Genomic DNA, 17,598 nt, shown 5'->3' with positions numbered 1-17,598 from the left:
TAACTACTTAGCGCCACCTAAAGGTACTCCCCACTTGAAAAATAACACTAGTTTACCTTCAAGTATTTATCTTTGTCTGATGCAAATTTCAGCACACACCTGCACAATAATTGTTTGAAATGCTTGGCTGTGAAATTCTATGACTGAAAGCTAGGCTCTAAATGATTCCCTAGTTGCCAGGAATTGAAGTGTGACAATCAACCCGAAACATAGTAGTGCATAATGGAGGTTGTCAGTGATATATGATGGTCAAATCATAAAACACAAGTTAAATGGTCCGATTCTTACCTCCGACTAGGTGAAATAGCTTCCCTCAGCACAGTGTCACACACACAAATCCCACCGTGTAGCATGGACAATAGTTTGTCAAAACAGGACACATCCATCCTGGCTAAATTCCTGAATTCCAGAGGATCTTCGGGCCTAAGCTCTTTCCTTAACAGGGAGTCTGACCCTCCCTGCCTTCAGCCCTTTGCAGCCAAGGCAGAACCCAAACCCTGCCCCTGGCGTTACGTCACCGTTCAGTCTTAACTACTGAAGAAGCTACTGTCACTGCAAATGCAGCTTAAATAATACCATCGTCCAAGTCTATAACACTGAGAAACAAAAGCGAAAGTAAACACAGTTAATAATAATAATAATTTTCTTGCACCACCAACAGAATGGTTTAGTGTACAATTCTGTATAACCATGACATAATTTCATTCTAGTGCTGCTTAGTAAATATGAACCTAGATCACTCAGAAGATTTAACGAGTAGTATCAGTTCTAAGAAACGATAAATTTGCATACTCGGCAACATAAACAAGACTGTAGTTCCGAATATGTTCTCTTGGGGCACTGGGGTAGACATACACAGTAGGTGTGTCACACAATCGGTCGAAGTGCCACACTCGTTGCTTGGGGTGCTGGTGCAGATTTGTATATGTTAGGTGTGTCTTGTAATACTGGCTTAAGGCTAGTTTGCTCATTCAGACGTATGCCCGTGTTGGATTTTTTGATAGTTTTGTTCATTAAGAAATTATGACTTATATAGAAAGGAATGGTGACAGAATGAATGCTTGTGATGAATTCTTCTCGGGTTAACAGCCGAGTGGTGGTGTCGTCTTGTCGCAGTGTTTCAATGAGTTTTATACCCGTCATCCTTGCCAGAAGGTGACTGATACGAAACGCATTGCAACGTCGTGACAAGATGACGCGAACACTCGGGTGATAACCCGAGAAGAATTCATCAGTGGAACACGCCGAGAAAGACTGCAATATCATAGAATGCATGCTTGTTTGGTGCGTGTCGGAATACGAAAGAAATGGGTGTTCCTATCTTCTGTTCCTTCCTCTCCACCACAGAGCCGCCAATTTCTGGTAGGGAAAGGGGGGGATTGGGGGGGGGAGTCAAGGAGTTGAAGAATTTAATTAAGTAGTCACTCAAATTGATGAGAGGGGGGGGGGGGGGCGTGGTGAGAGTGCGAGGGGGCGCTATTCATTTAACTCGTACCTGAAAGTGTTCCTGTATATGTGAGGGGGTGGGGGAGTGTTGGAGGATTCCTGTGGGTTGGTAGGGGGAATGGGGTGAAACAATAGGTTAAAGACCTGCCAATCAAAAGGAAGGATTATCCTCAGTGAGTCAATCAAAAGAGAACAATAGCTTTCCCCCTGAATGCGTACTTGAACCTGATGTAGGCAACCTACACAAGCAAATTGCTCTGAAACATAATTTTTGCCCCTAGGGCAAAGAAAGTGCGAAGATAATTTTTTAGAGCAGGTTGACTACATATAGGGCAAGTATGCACTCGGGGGCAAACCTATAGTTCACTTTTGATGGTTATGACCCCCTAGGGATGATCCTTTCTTTTCATTGACAGGTCCTTAACCTATTGTTCCCCCATCCATCCCCTCCCCCCCCCCCAACCCCCTGGAAACCTCCAATCCCCCCCCCCCTTTCCCATCAGTGATGCAAGTACATCACATCTTCAGGCCTTAATTAGTCGAATAGCTCCCTCGCACACTTATCAATTGGATTGACTGCTTAATAAAATTGATCCCTTATTAATCCCCCCGCCCCCCCTCTCTGCTAAATCCTCAGCTCTTTCTTACCTGGAAATTGGCGGCTCTGTACTGGAGAGGAAGGATCTCGTGACAGGAAATTCGTTTACATAGCAGAGGGTATCATAAAAAAGTTCAGTTTGAAGGGGTCGGATCTCTCTTACTCACCATTCTCTACTGGTTGGAAAAATGCAGGTCTTGTAAAGAAGTAATTAAATTCATCACTTTTTTATTCTGATTACACAAGGAATACTGTCATGAAACACCCATTACGTGTAATTATGCTGTTAAAGCCGTTCTGTCACGAAGCGTGCACTGTCCATCGTGCCATCGCACCACCTGCGCAGGCTGCCCAGAATCGGGGTGCACCGGCGAGAGACTGAGAGGCAGCCGTGCCATGCGCAGGTGTCTGCTCGGGCTCTACGACTGACAGACCGGATGTCACACTAATCGCCGAACAAAAGCGTGTGAGAAATTCCTGTCAAAACACGTGCTCTTTCTGTCTTTATCCTCCCGTTTTGCCGGGCCTGCACGTGCCGTCGGTCGCAGTCGGACCGAATTGCAAATAAAGCAGCGTATACCCAGTAAATGCCTGTGGAATACCGATACTTGTGAGAACTGGTACTGGTTTCTGAAAACATTAATAAGATACTCAGGAATTTCGTGTAGGTTTACAGTATTCCATACTTACTCTTGGAGTGCACCGTAAAATGCTTTTTTAAAACTGATGGAGTTTATGTGCAGTGGCCAGTTGAAGTCGATGAACTATTCTATTTTGCTAGCATTGAAAGCAGTGTGACACCCCTCCAACTTGTATCTGTGGTTGGATTTCCTTTTTTCGGTAGTTGAACAATGATGCCACACCTGCAGACTTCTAGAACTTGCTTTGTTTGACAAAACACAACTTGGTTTTTTGTTGAAAAAAAAAAAAACCCGAAGCAGCTTAGGTGACACTCAGGTCAGTGATTTAGTTTAATACACATGGGGTCGCAAATGTTGGGAAATAATGAAAAGTAGATGAGAAATGTTGAACCTTTGATGTGTATCACATTTGCAACAGTTGGGCTTGGGTGTGAAGGGATGGTTGAGTAATGCAACGCTCTGTCAAGCAAACAGTGCAAATTTCGAACATGTTTTGCAAATGTAAACTGTTGTCAACACAGAGCTAACAAAATTATTGTCATCACTGTAACCGAGTAAAAGCTGTTCTCATTTTGTTTCCCTTCCTTCTGTCCCTTCTTGTTGTGTTTAAAGACACTATTTAGTAAGAAAAACTGGTCATTTACTGTTAACAATCTGATTCAGCAACTTGTATTAGTTTACTTGTGACCCAATATAGTAGGGTTGTTGTCCTGTATTTTGCAATAAACCAGCAGAGACTGCAAGTCTGACAAATAAATCTCAGTGTGAACACACAACTATGTCATGCAGTAAAAGAATTACTGCTTTCAGACACAAGACTCAAACCCTGAGCTCCCCGCATCAATTTGTACACATAGCTCTGAGCCATATCAACATGAGTGCTTAACTTGTCAGGATGATCACGTGCAGAATGGTACGTCATGTGGTGGCGTCTCACGTCCAATACTTGTCACCCATTATTGGGGTATTAACTGACATATGCGACCCATGTGTCTCATATTAAATTCCTTGTTTCAGAGGTTTTTAAAAGTTTGTAATAATAATCATAGCGTATGTTGCACAGTTTAGTAAGGTGCTGATTAAGTTCAGGTCTCCATATTTTAGAATTCTGGCAGAGATTTCATGCAGGTAAGCTGCTTTATTGTTTTTAAGTGTCTGGATTGCTGCACATGTCTGCTTCTGTGGTAGCACCTGCTTTGACCATTATGTCGTGCATTTTTGGGCCATTTTCAAAGTTGTAAGCATTGAGTGCCTTGGTCTGTTTTAAGGTTTCTCCAAAAAAGTCAGCCCATTGTGCAGCTCGTTCGTCTTTTGTGATCAGGAATTAACCATTTTTATCCTTTACTGGGCAGTTTGAAAAACTTTTGGAAATGAGTTAACTCTTCAATATGTGATGTTAAGAATGAGAGTGAGAAAAAAGTTTCATAAACGTTTTAAATTATGTATAAAGTTTGTTGCAAATCTGTAAGATAAGTTGAAAACCCACATACTGACTAGAATAATGATTTAACAGGATACCTTGTGGCCCCACAGTCATGTCAGATTTGCTAAAGTGATTGAGAGAAATAAAACTATTGCCATTTGTTGCCGTGGCAACCACTTCATTAATGTGTTAACATATTGTGATGAAGTTGACGAAAACTGTATACAGCCAAGAAAAAAAAATGGCTCTGAGCACTATGGGACTTAACATCTATGGTCATCAGTCCCCTAGAACTTAGAACTACTTAAACCTAACTAACCTAAGGACAGCACACAACACCCAGTCATCACGAGGCAGAGAAAATCCCTGATGCCGCCGGGAATCGAACCCGGGAACCCGGGCGTGGGAAGCAAGTACACTACCGCACGACCACGAGCTGCAGACTGTATATAGACAACCATGCAAATAAAGCATCTAATGTGTGCAGTACACACCAAAGCCTTTCACAGCTCCTTGGTCGGTCATTAGAAGATTGTGGTGGTAAGAGAGGGTGAATAAAAAAACAAGTCGGAGCATACATCTGCTTTGAGGCAATGTTCTGCCAACTCAGTTCTGTTTGTAGGATTACCTATACACATCAAATGGAATACTTTGGCTGACCAGGCTTTCGTCATGTTGGCAAAAATAAGTTTTGATGAGATAAATTTTAATACAGCCCCTCTCATCTATCTCTGTCAATTGAAACTATAAGTGTATGGCTGTCACTTGTAGATAAGTTAATTAATCAACAGTTGATTCAATGACATTGATTTTAAAAATAAAAAATTTGTACCCCAAGTAAGAACAAAAATATTTAATTGCAAATGCGGCCTCTGTAATGAAATTGCTGCTTAACATTTACAACTCAATTATTCTTTACAAAACCAGCTATTTTCCAATATTCCATTGTTTTTTCCCTTACAAATGTTACCTTATATAATGTCATGTGGTTTAAGCTCAGTCAGTCAATAATTGTAATTGATCTCTTGCCCTAACAATAGTTAACAAAGAAGAGGGAGATATATTGATGAAATCTTTTATGATACAGATTGGCGCACATAGAACAGGCATGAACCGGAATGTGAACATGCGTGAGTAGCATTACTAGCTTGTCAGTTTCTTTGCCACCTTCCAACAGCAGTAGCGTGTAAGTAGTTCATACGGAAAGTAGTCGTTATAAACCGTGTACTTCATTGTCATGCCTTTCTCCATTGAAGAACGTGTGTTCTTTGTTGAAGAACATGTGCGGTCTGAATCCATTAAAATTGTTCGTAACACTCTTCATGAAAAGTTTCCCGAAAGTAAAATTACTGCAAAATCAACGATTCAGGATCTAGTGAGAAAGTGGCGTTCGACAGGCATTGTTGTTAACTCAAAGAGAATTAAGGCACAGACTGTACGTACACCTGGAGTTATGGCAAATGTGGTGGCACACAGTGAAAGAAGTCCCTGCAAGTCAACATGACGATTATAACAGCAATTAGGAATCTCTCGCAAGTCGTGTCAACGCATCCTTCGTGGCTTAAAAATGAGACCTTACCATGTGAGTGTTGTTCAGCAAATAAAAGAAGCGGACAATGGTAAGCATACACATTACTGTAATTGTTGCCCAAAAATGTCGCTGGGGGAAAATCTTGATCTGTTCCACCTATTTACGAGGGGTGAAGCTGGGTTTAATCTGTCGGGTTATGTTAATTCACATGACACTGAGCTACAGATAATCCCCATGGCATACTGCAAAAGCCATTACACGATTTAAAAATTGGTGTATGATGTGCCGTATCTGGTAACAGAATTATCGGGCCATTGTTGTTCAATGAAACTGTCAACACGCATATTTTCTTGCAGTTCTACAATGAATTTTCGGCTCTGTTAACTCCAACTGAAAAATGTTGTGCATATTTCCAACAAGATGGGGCAACTTCTCATACCTCAGATTTGTCCTTAGCTCGTATACATACTGATATTACGGAAGAGAGTACCATTACTAAGCGCTTGTGGCCACCCCGCTCTCCTGACTTGTCACCATGACTTTTACCTCTGGGGATTTCTAACGGCTAGAGAGTACCGCAACTATCCCAGACACTTGACACATTAAAAAACAACATACGTGAAGAAATTTCGAACATTCCTGAAAGAGAACTGAAAAGTGTTTTCCTTAACACGCTTCGACGTGCACAAATTTGCTTGGATGTTGGTGAAGAACGTATTGAACACAGACTTAAAATTCCTTTCTAAAATATGCTTATTAAAATAATAAAAGTAAATCTGTTACTTAAACTGTTAATTACACAGTTAATAGTGACACTGTACAATAAAAATGTAAGAAAGCGGTGATGTATGTTGATTTTCTTCATTCATATTCCTTTCAGTGCAGGGGCTGGTTTTATGTGCACCACTCAGTATTATCTTTAAATATCACGGCTGCTGCCTTGTGTCTTACGTGCTTGAGATCTAGTGTTAGGACAGTGCGCTGGTTGGTTCTTGCCAGTGCTGCAAGGGAGCACTATAGTCTGTTCCCATGTGCTGTCATTACTTGAAAAAGATAGAAATATAACTGTGTCAATATATGCCCCTGCATCCCATCTCTTACATATAAGGGTTCATATTTTGCTGCCGAAAGTAAGTCAGGGATGTGCATGTTTTTGATAGTTGAGGAGCACAGTTTTAAGGTAATTAAATAAATGGAAGGCTGCTTTGTTTTTTAATTTTCTGGTATCCTGATGCAATATACTAACATTATTTTTCACTTTGCTTTCATGCGAATCTTGTGACATACTAACATATTTTTCACTGTACTGTTATGAGAATTTTGTGGTATTTAACATCTCTAGTACCTACCTGCCTGAGCTTCTCTTTAAGCTTAATTTCAATCAACGTTGGATGACGAAACTCGTTGTAAACCATGATTGAATCCAGGCAAACAATCGACATCCACTGCAAGACCAAATTGCTTTGGACAGTGGTGTTTGGTGAGATCAGAAAGATGTCACCTGCTAAAACCTGGTGAAAACATTAATGCTGATCACTACCAGCAGAAAATTATAGATTTAAATTGAGCATCATGTGAAAAACGACTGGAATATGGAAAAGTGCAACACAAAGTCAAATTGCTCCATGATAACACCCCATCACACACAGCAAAACGGGTCAGGAAACGGTCAAGGAATTCAGTTGGAAAATATTGGTGCATGTGGCTTATCCTCCAGACTTGACTCATCCGATTATCACCTATTTGCATCACGGGGACACGCTCTCGTTGAACAATACTTCAACTGGTATGAAAATGGCTCGCTGACGGGTTCACTTCAAAAGAACTGTTTCTGTGAATACGAATTCACAGCCTGCCAGAGAGGTGGGAGTAATGTACAAATAGCAATGGAGATTATTTTGAATAAAATATTGTTTATCAGTTTCAAACAACAGACACGTAATTATTGTAACCAAATTCTGGTTTCATACTTCTACATCTGGTAAGAAACCAGTCTGGCAAAATGTGTCATGAAATGCGTTTCTCAACCTAATATTGTCATGTGAAATAACCTTAATATGGTATTATGATTTGCACAATCGAACGTCTTCAACAAATCGCAGGATGTTGCCAATGTTTAATGGTTAATAATTGTTTCTTGTGTCTGGGTATCAATAGTTGCTTCAGGAGGATGGACTTTTTGAAATCCAAACTGTGGTTATAAGTCGTTTACTAAACAGGTGAGTGGCAACACTTGAGTATATTACCTCCAGAAAAGAGTATTGTTTGAAACTAGTGCAGTCACCTTTCTTATTGTGACATGGGATCAGTTCAACCTATCAATATGTGATGTGAGTTTGATACATGATGTAATTTTCTGCATCTACATTCCTAATTAGCAAGCACCGTGTGGTTCATGGTGCAGGGTGCTTTGTATCGCAGCTTATCATTTCCCCATTTCCTCTCCTGTTCAAATCACAAATGGACCTAGGGGTAGAGGCACCCTATGTGCTTCCATGCAAGTCTTTATTTCTATTATCTGTAGACAGCAATCCTTATGTGAAATGTTAGTTGGTGGCCATAGAATATTCTGCTGCCTGTTACAAATGTCGATTCTCAAAAATTTGTCAATAGTGTTTTGTGAAAGAACTTCATCTTCCATCTAGGTATTCCCATTTAAGTTCATGAAGATTATCTGATTAAAGCTACTGGTAACAAATCCTGTAACCTCACCTCCCGGTATCCCAAACACTCGAGCAGCACAATCTGTTTTATAGATGAACTACACTTTCCCAGAATTCTCCCCCAATAAATTGAAGTCAACCATTGGCCTTCCCCACAACCGACCTTATGTACTCATTCAATTTCAAGTCTTCTTGCCGCATGATGCCTAGATATTCAACTGAAACGCAACACTCCACTAATACTGTGCTTGAAACCAAGTCTGTTTTTCCTACACATCTACATTAATTTGCATTTTCCCACATTTAGAGCAAGCTGCCATTCATCACACCAAATAGATATTCCGTCCAACTCATCATCTACCCTTCTAAAAGAGTGAATCAAATATAAACCTGAAATTTTCAGTGCCTGTTTGTAGATGAAGAGTGGTGTGATCTCTGTTCATTGTTGTTTAAATTTCCAGTGATCGTTTTTCACAGCCAGAACACTGTCGTACCATTTCTTTAGCAAGACACTCGATGTCAGAGTGAGTGCTACCATTATCTGTCGTGCACCAGATTATAATCAAGTTTCTCACAACAGAGGAATAAAGCCGTCTCAAATTTTCAAAAGATTTGTGACACAGTCTGGGGTTAACATTCTGAGAAATACTCGACTGTCTACTGGCACAAACAATTTTTACGATGTTGAGAAACAGTTGAGAATGCAATTCATCGACGTTGCCTGAGGTCCTGTCTAATAGAGGAGCTTATTCTCACGGTTAGACAGTTCATTGAAGGTGACTGACATACAATGGCTGCCGAAATTGCTCCCGAGATGCGCATACCCTGCAGCAGTGCTCGAACGATCATTACCGACAACCTCACATTTCGGAAAATGTCTGCAAGGTGGGTGCCTTGTCTTCTCATCACAGAACACATAAAATTTAGGAATTGTTCTGGACACAATGGACCATCCTCCCTACAGTCCGAATTTATCTCTTGCAATTTGCCTCTCCTTGGACCTCTAAAGCAAACAGTCGGAGGACACAGATTTGATGACGATACGCTCAACTGTTGATGTGCAACTGGCTGCTGTGACAGTCCCATTTATCTTACAAAAAAGGGATCGAGAAACTGCCGGCCTATCCACAGGGGAAAATGTGTTTTCCATTCAGCATACTGTATGGAAAAAGAAGTTCATGTGCATGGATTTTTCTGTAACCTAAATAAGTATATAACAAAAATTTCCAGTTTGTATTTGATTGACGCTCGTACAGTCACCAGACGACACCATCTCGTTCACTACAGCCACATCAGCAAGCAATCATATATTGCTGCTCACTCCAGCCGTCAAACCATTGATGTATGTAAAAACAAGCTGTCCTACCATACGCCTTGTGGCACTCCTCATGACGTCCTTGTTCCAGATGAATATTCACTTTCCAGGACTACGTACAGGGTTCTATCAAAGTCTTCATGGTATGAGAGATTTATACCACATAAATTAATAAGTGATGGTACTGATCCCCCATGGTACACAAAACGGGTCAGATCGCTGTAGCAGAAGCAGCGAAAAAAGCATGCTAAATTTAAAAGAACGCAAAATCCCCAAGACTGGCAAAGTTTTGCAGAAGTTCGAAATATACCGCGTACTTCAATGCTAGACGCGTTTAATAATTTCCACAACGAAATCTGGAAGAAAACGCAAAGAAATTCTGGTCATACATAAAGCACACCAGTGGCAAGACGCAATCAATACCTTCATTGCGCGATAACAACGGTGAAGTCACCGATGACAGTGCCACTTAAGCAGAGTTATTAAACACGGTTTTCCGAAACTCCTTCACGAAAGAAGACGAAGTAAATATTCCTGAATTCCAATCAAGAACAACTGCCAAGATGAGAAACATAGAAGTAGGTGTCGCAAAGCAGCTTAAATCACTTAATAAAGGCAAGGCTTCCAGTCCAGATTGTATACCAGTCTGGTCCCTCTCAGAGTATGCCGATAGAATAGCTCCATATTTAGCAATTATATACAACCGCTTGCTCACAGAAAGATCCGGACCCAAATATGGGGAAATTGCTCAAGTCCCACCAATACCCAAAAAGGGAAGTAAGAGTAATCCATTGAATTACAGGCCCATAACACTAACGTCGATTAGCAGTAGGGTTGTGGAACATATACTGCATTCGAACATTATGAAGTACCTCGAAGAAAACGGTTTATCGACAAAAAGTCAGCACGGATTCAGAAAATATTGTTATTGCGTAACACAACTAGCTCTTTGTACTCTTGAAGCAATGAGTGCTATCGACAGCGGATGACAAATTGATTCCATATTTTTAGATTTCCAGAAGGCTTTCGACACCGTTCCTCACAAGCGTCTTCTAACCAAACTACGTGCCTACGGAGTATCGCCTCAGTTGTGCGACTCGATTCGTGATTTCCTGTCAGGAAGATCACAGTTTGTAGTAATAGACGGAAAGTCATTGAGTAAAACAGAAGTAATATCCAGCGTTCCCCAAGGAAGTGCTATAGGCCCACTGTTGTTCCTGCTCTATATTAACGACATAGGAGACAATCTGAGTAGCCGTCTTAGATTGTTTGCAGATGATGCTGTCATTTACCGTCTTGTAAAGTCATCACATGACCAAAACGAATTGCAGATCTGTATGGTGCGAAAAGTGGCAATTGACCCTGAGTAAAGAAAAGTATGATGTTATTCACACGAGTATTAAAAGAAATCCGCTAAATTTCGATTACGCGATAGGTCACACAAATTTGAAGGCTGTAACTTCAAGTAAATATTTAGGGATTACAATTACAAAAACCCTCAATTGGAAGGATCACGTAGATAATGTTGTGAATAGAGCAAACCAAAGACTGCGATTCATTGGCAGAACACTTAGAAGGCGCAACAGAGACTGCTTACACCACGCTTGTCCGCCCTATACTGGAGTATTGCTGTGCGGCGTGGGATCCGCATCAGGTGGGATTGACAGATGACATCGAAAAAGTAAAAAGGACAGTTCGTTTTATATAATCACAAAATAGGGGAGATAGTGTCACAGACATGATACGTGGGTTGGAGTGGCAATCATTAAAACAAAGGCGTTTTTCGTTGCGACGGGATCTTCTCGTGAAATTTCAATCACCAGTTTTCTCCTGCGATTGCGAAAACATTCTGTTGGCACCCACCTACATAGGGAGAAATGATCATCACGATAAAATAAGAGAAATCAGGGATCGCACAGAAAAATTTAAGTGCTCATTTTTCCTGCGCGCCGTTCTTGAGTGGAACAGTAGAGAGACAGCCTGAAGGTGTTTCATTGAACCCTCTGCCAGGCACTTTATTGTGAATAGCAGGGTAATCATGTAGACGTAGATGTGTGTGTGTGTTGTGGAACCTATTCAATGTTTGGACCTTCAGTTAACAGTCTGCAGTGGGGCACATTGTCAGGTGCTTCCTAGAGCTCTAGCAGCATGATTTCTGCCTGTTGTTCTTAATCTATCATTCACACGATATTGTGTGAGAAAAGAGCAAGCTGAGTTTCACATGAGCACTGCTTTCAAAATCTATGTTGATTTGTGGATAGAAGCTTTTCTGTCTGAAGGAAATTTATTGTATTGTGGCTAGTGAGGGATTTTGATTTGAAAATGTTTTACTTCAAAAGCATTAATAATTAATATCTTACCTTTTGACTGTTGGCAGTCTATTGATTTTTACTCCTTAATAGAAAGCTCCTTTCTGAACCGTAGAGCAGGAGCCATAGTCTGTATGGAAAGTATTTTTGTTTTTGGCAGTGAAAGTGACATTTTGCACCAAACTCATTCTTATTACTTACTGTAATTACTATTAGCGAGTATTTTGATTGGTGCACAAATGGAAGAATTCCTCCGATAAAGCTCCTGTTTTAGCTATATTATCAACTTCACACAACATATTTGCTGCACATCTCTGTAGAATACATTTTTGTTCTTAGCTGTAACAACCCACAAGAGTGTAGGACAGGACTGAATTAAAGTATATGAAGTGTGCTACTATTTCTTATCTGCAATTCGACAGTGTGAGAGAGATTACTGAGTACAAAGCAGGCAGAATCATATTCATCAAAGAGTTTCTATCCATTGTTTCTGAATCTTTGGTTTTTACCAGTTTTTTTCTTAGTTCTGTCAGAAATTTTTAAGATGTCCTGTTGCAGTGCACTTCACATTGCTGTTACCACAGATGTATAACGTGCAGCATGTAAATAACCTTCATAGCTACTCATTCTCCAACCAGTTTGCTTTGTGTTATACCAATTGTTTCCCAGGTGATTAGTCATTCCAATGCCTCTAGTTTATCCAGGCCCCCCACACAGAGTAAAATGTTCCTGTTTTGTATTTCTAGAGATGCACTTCTTGTAAACATTTTGTTAGTGCAGATGGCTGTTGGATATCTTTCTGATCAGTTCTGTTGTATGTTAGAACTTACTAGCCTTTTTCTTTCTACGCTCCCGTCCCAAGATATCTCTCTCTCTCTCTCTCTCTCTCTCTCTCTCTCTCTGTTTGACATGGATTCCGTTTTCTCAATTAAAATTTTGAGAAATCTTTCTTTGCAATTTGTGTAAAAGACCAGAATAATTGTTTCTGTTGGATTTGTTGGACATAGTGCAAACTCACTTTCTGTGTCAAACTTCGTGTATTGTTCTACACATGGAGCCAGACAGTGTACTTCAGCCAGGAGCTGTTGACAGATACTGTGAGAAGCTGCTCCATAGAACGCTGAGCTGACGTGTGTTAGCGGATTTTTTGTGTGTAGGTTACAGTAAATTGTCGGGACTATTGCGAAGTTTTGAGTAAAATGGTAGACAAAAGTATTGATATTAACCTTAAGCAGAATGCACTGATACTGAAAATATAATACAGTTTAGTTTGAAATAGTTGGAGATTAAAATAGGACAAAATTTCACAGTGTGTTACAGTGTATGAGTTATTGAGCTTTAAAGAAGTTCTCTTATGGTGGTGATAAGCAATTACTTTTAGCTGCGTACCGAGCATGCCACGTCTCCACGTAGTAGCCTCCGGAAGCAGACTCTGCTGCCACTGTAGTGCAGGTTGTAGCATTCGGCAGCTTGTCAGAGAAAACACGAAGGCAGACCGGAGTGTCGACACGTAATCACTGCCGTGTTTCAGCAGTGGGGGAAGGACGCTGCGCAGATGTAGTGAGAAGAAAGTGTAAAGTGGACACTGTTTTCGTCGGCTGTTACACCAAATTACCAAAAAAAAGTAAAACAATGCTTTACGTCAGTCGCCTGGGCGTATCCTTGCTAGGCAGGTGTAATTGCTTCACAAGTTTCCCTAAAAGTTTAGTAATTATGTTTGCTGGCATTACAGAAGTAGACTTTGAGCATACAAATTACCTAAATGTCGCCAGAAATCTCTTTGTTACTCCTAATTTCTCGTCGACTGCGACTGACTCTCACATTAACGTATCTTGCTTATCTGATTTATCTCGTCTCAACACAGTTACTTGTTGTACCGGTATGGTGCGGGACTCACTGGAGTAAAAACTTCCGGGTGCATGGTTCTGATTGCCAGTAAGTTAACATGTGGCCAGTCGGTCATTTTTTCAACCATTCTCACACCCATTTCGTCTTTTTTATCTGTCATCCACTGCTTACAAGCTGTAGCTAATATAACTGCAACACACACGTATCCTTTTCGGTGTTCGACAGCTTAGGCTGTAAGACCAGGGTGTCAACTGACGATTTTTGTCAGTATTATTGATGATGTGAGGTCACTTTAATATATTGGAGGTTTGACAAGCTGGTATTATCAATAAATATTGAGCACGCACAGGCCTCCAACATTTGGCGATACTATGCGGTCTGCAACTAGTTTTAAAAAAACTTGCACCGTAAGGTGAGAGTGTACGATGGTAAGTTCCAAAGTATACCTGAAATTTCAATTAGAACATGACTAAACAACGAATTGACGAAGTTCATAAGCAGCTACGAATGAGTTTCCTTAATTTATGTATAACAACAGAATATGATGAGTGGCGAAAGAAAATACACAAGAGATTGAAAATGATTTGGGGCTGCTGACCTGTAAAGTCAGGGGGCTTAGAAAACTGAGCTTCCGACCTGTCCGAAACAGAGGGTTTGTGAACAGTGCAAATGGGAGGTTGACTTTTAGCAACGAGATATCGCGGTGTTCTTTAAATGCGGGAACAGGAAAAAAAACATTGTGTCAGGGACCAGGCTGGGTTGGTGGACGTAATGAGGCGTGTTGGACGTAGGTTGATTGAGAACCAGGAAGATGGATTACATAAATGTGCCGCACACCGAACGAGTAAGTTCTTTCCTGCATCCGAGGAAATATAAAGCACTTATATATATATATATATATTTAATATACTAACTTCACATCAATACAACGTAACACCTTTACTTTAAAAAACACAGTGTATTGGATAATATACAAAAATATATTCTTCCTAGTAAATAATCCGGTAACTAAAACAGAATTTCCAACATGAAACGTTCATCGGTTGACAAAGAGGTTCGGACAAACATAGTTCGAACCTTTCAAAAATTGAAAAGTAAAGTCTTTGTCTTCTTAACGGCACTGTGCAATTTCCCACATATAATAAACACATTAGCAAGAACGTTGCTGGGTGTAAAGTACATTCCTTACAAGTTGACCATAGATATGGACATTTATTCCAATTTCCTGAAGCAACTAGAAATAAGTAATTGATATCGATAAGAACATCTTTCTTATTTTCAGCATTTTCCTGCTAAACTTCTTATTGCGAGATCCAGTACACAGCTGTTGGCTTCTGCACTGTTGCTCGGCGCCGCCGACAGATGTCAGCTCGAAACGTTGTCGGGAAAACATTGCGATCATTTTAAACCCGTCTCTTGCCGCCGTCTGCAGTTCGTCACTACCTGAAATCCAGTCACATAGTATCTGCAGCCACATTGATTCTGTGTAGTGTGTTAACTTTTAAGAACCCGTTACGGAAAAACAATTTGTGAAACTGTACTACATTAACCAAGATCGCGTTGGAGTGTTTCCGCGAAATTTTGTTAGACGGAGAGTTTGAAAGAATGGCGGACGTTGTTAGTATCGGTGTTTCGCCTCATATGATTAGGGAAAAATAGTTTTATTACGATTTATCTAACTGTGTCACAGTGTCGGCCACTGGAGATTGGTGGTGCAAAAAAAGAAATAAACTTCGTTGCTTAGCACCAAAAGTAGAAGTATAGGCGTCGGTATAGGACACTTCCCAAGTGAAAACCAAGTAAAAATAAAATTTCTAATCTCTTTGACTTGAAAAACTGAGGGAATGGGGCAAAATGAGTGAAAACAAAGTGTAAAATTTTCCACATTAAATTTTAAAACATTTTTGCGCAAAAGTGGTCGCCTCTTTGAACCTACATCTTTTTAGGCAAAAGATGTCGGACACTTTTTGGCGGTCACTGGTCACTTCTTCGCAAAATTCTGGTGTCTTTTTTTGGCAGTCACGTTTTGCGCTGGCTTTTTTTTGTAATGAATTTTTGGCAGTCAAAATTTGAAATTTTGTAGGCCTTGACATATAAAATTATCCTTAGTAGTGTTTATATGTCACCTTTATTATTTGCTCGTTGATGAACGTCGTACAATAATTTCTATATTGTCATCGAGTATGAGCTCGTACCGACGAGCAGGATCATCGATGTATTCTGTAATCACTGTTTCCATTTATATTTACAAAAGTTTTTCTTCAATAGCTCGAGGGAAGGATATAAATTATTCCACCTTTTTCCTCTAGGAGCATACGTATAACACAGTTAAATTTAAACTCTTTTGGTATAAATTTTTTCACCAAATTTTTGGTTTTCTTATCTCTCTTGATCATGTTTTTGCTTACGATAACCTAATCTTCAGACGTCTGTATTAATTCAATCATTGCATTCATGGTGAGTTTTACAGAATTTCTGTAGTTTAGAGTCAAGCCATAAATTTTGGTAGTGTGTTAGCCATTACATATTTGATAAACATAGCTTTTTGGCCCAGTGCTTATCCATTCAATGCCAAAATCGTCTTTCCAAATTCATCTGACCATTCGCAAAGCATGCAACCTGTTTGCACTGTGTTTGTGCCATCGTCAACGTAATCTATAGAGTCTGCGTCGTAACATAAAAGTCTATCGCCTAATCTATCGATCATGTCATACAAACTCATTCTAGATTTGGCGGTCTGGAAGTGCTTGTGCTATCTTCGACGTAGAAATCATCGTAGCGATATGTCACCTTAATTATTTCCTCGTTGATTGGTATCACAATAGTTATCTCTATTTTGTCGTCGAGCAAGAGTTCGTACCACCGTTTAACGTCGTCTATAAGTTCAGCCTCTGATCGAATTCCCCCAAAGAGAATTGAGGCATATTTTGGCAACAGCTCACTTGCCGGCGTTCGCTTCAATATTGTTAATGTCGGACTCGATGTCTTGCTTTTCCTTGATAACTCTACCAACTTCTGTAGACTCGTAATCATCTACCCAAGGACTAGTTTCCAATTTATCAATGTTTTAATGTAGTCTCTGAACAACTCATTACTTACTCGATCAAAATGCCGCACCTCATAAATTTCCTGTATTTTGTAGCCTTTTCCGATAGCCTTGTTGGGCTCTATCGTTGTCCGAGTTCCTAAAATGCTCGCTCATCGTCACTATTGCTGCAACTACTATGAGGCTTTTTTTTACACATTTCGCACATAGAGCGAATAAAAGCTTTTCCTGTATAACTGGAAGCACAGGATCATACAAGCCTCGACGCGCAAGCTCTTTGCATTTAACAAAACCAAACCATTTTTCGTCGTATTTTTCTGGTCTCAGTATCTGTACAGGATGACCAACAGGATAATCTTCGTAAAACATCGCTGTACACTAAACTGCAGATGTCTGTGTATCGCAGCTTCTTGCCTGAAACCTTCAATTTAGCAGCATTTGTTCTTCCACCGAAAAACGTGTCTCTCGGATTCAGTGGTTCTACGACATTGATTGCTTTATTTACGTTCTCTTTGTACCCCTTCGAATTTTTCCACTTACAACTCCACATCTCGACAACGTTATAACCCGCATTTCTCTCAACGCCTGTGTTCGCTGCGCTGTCATTGGAAAGAGATCATCCATTGATTCATTGTTCACATTGTTGATAGTATCTGGAGAATAACATTTAGGGCAACCGTGCCAAAAGCACTGATACACGTTTTTCATGTTTGCGTCGTAACCGTCAACTTCTGCACCACGTATTGTAACTTTCCCGCCGTTCAATGCATGTTGCACA

General features: G+C 40.3%; 1 long non-coding RNA gene across 5 annotated transcripts in view; it reads left to right on the top strand.

Annotated features, from left to right (window-relative positions):
* Positions 1-17,598, top strand: part of LOC126213546 (uncharacterized) — a 422,558-nt gene that overhangs the window by 302,825 nt on the left and 102,135 nt on the right. The gene's annotated exons all lie outside the window — the stretch shown is intronic.

This window comes from Schistocerca nitens, chromosome 11 (assembly GCF_023898315.1).
Source record: "Schistocerca nitens isolate TAMUIC-IGC-003100 chromosome 11, iqSchNite1.1, whole genome shotgun sequence".
Taxonomy (NCBI): Eukaryota; Metazoa; Arthropoda; class Insecta; order Orthoptera; family Acrididae; genus Schistocerca; species Schistocerca nitens.
Note: the sequence above shows the minus strand (reverse complement) of the source record. Positions and strands in the feature narration are given on the sequence as shown.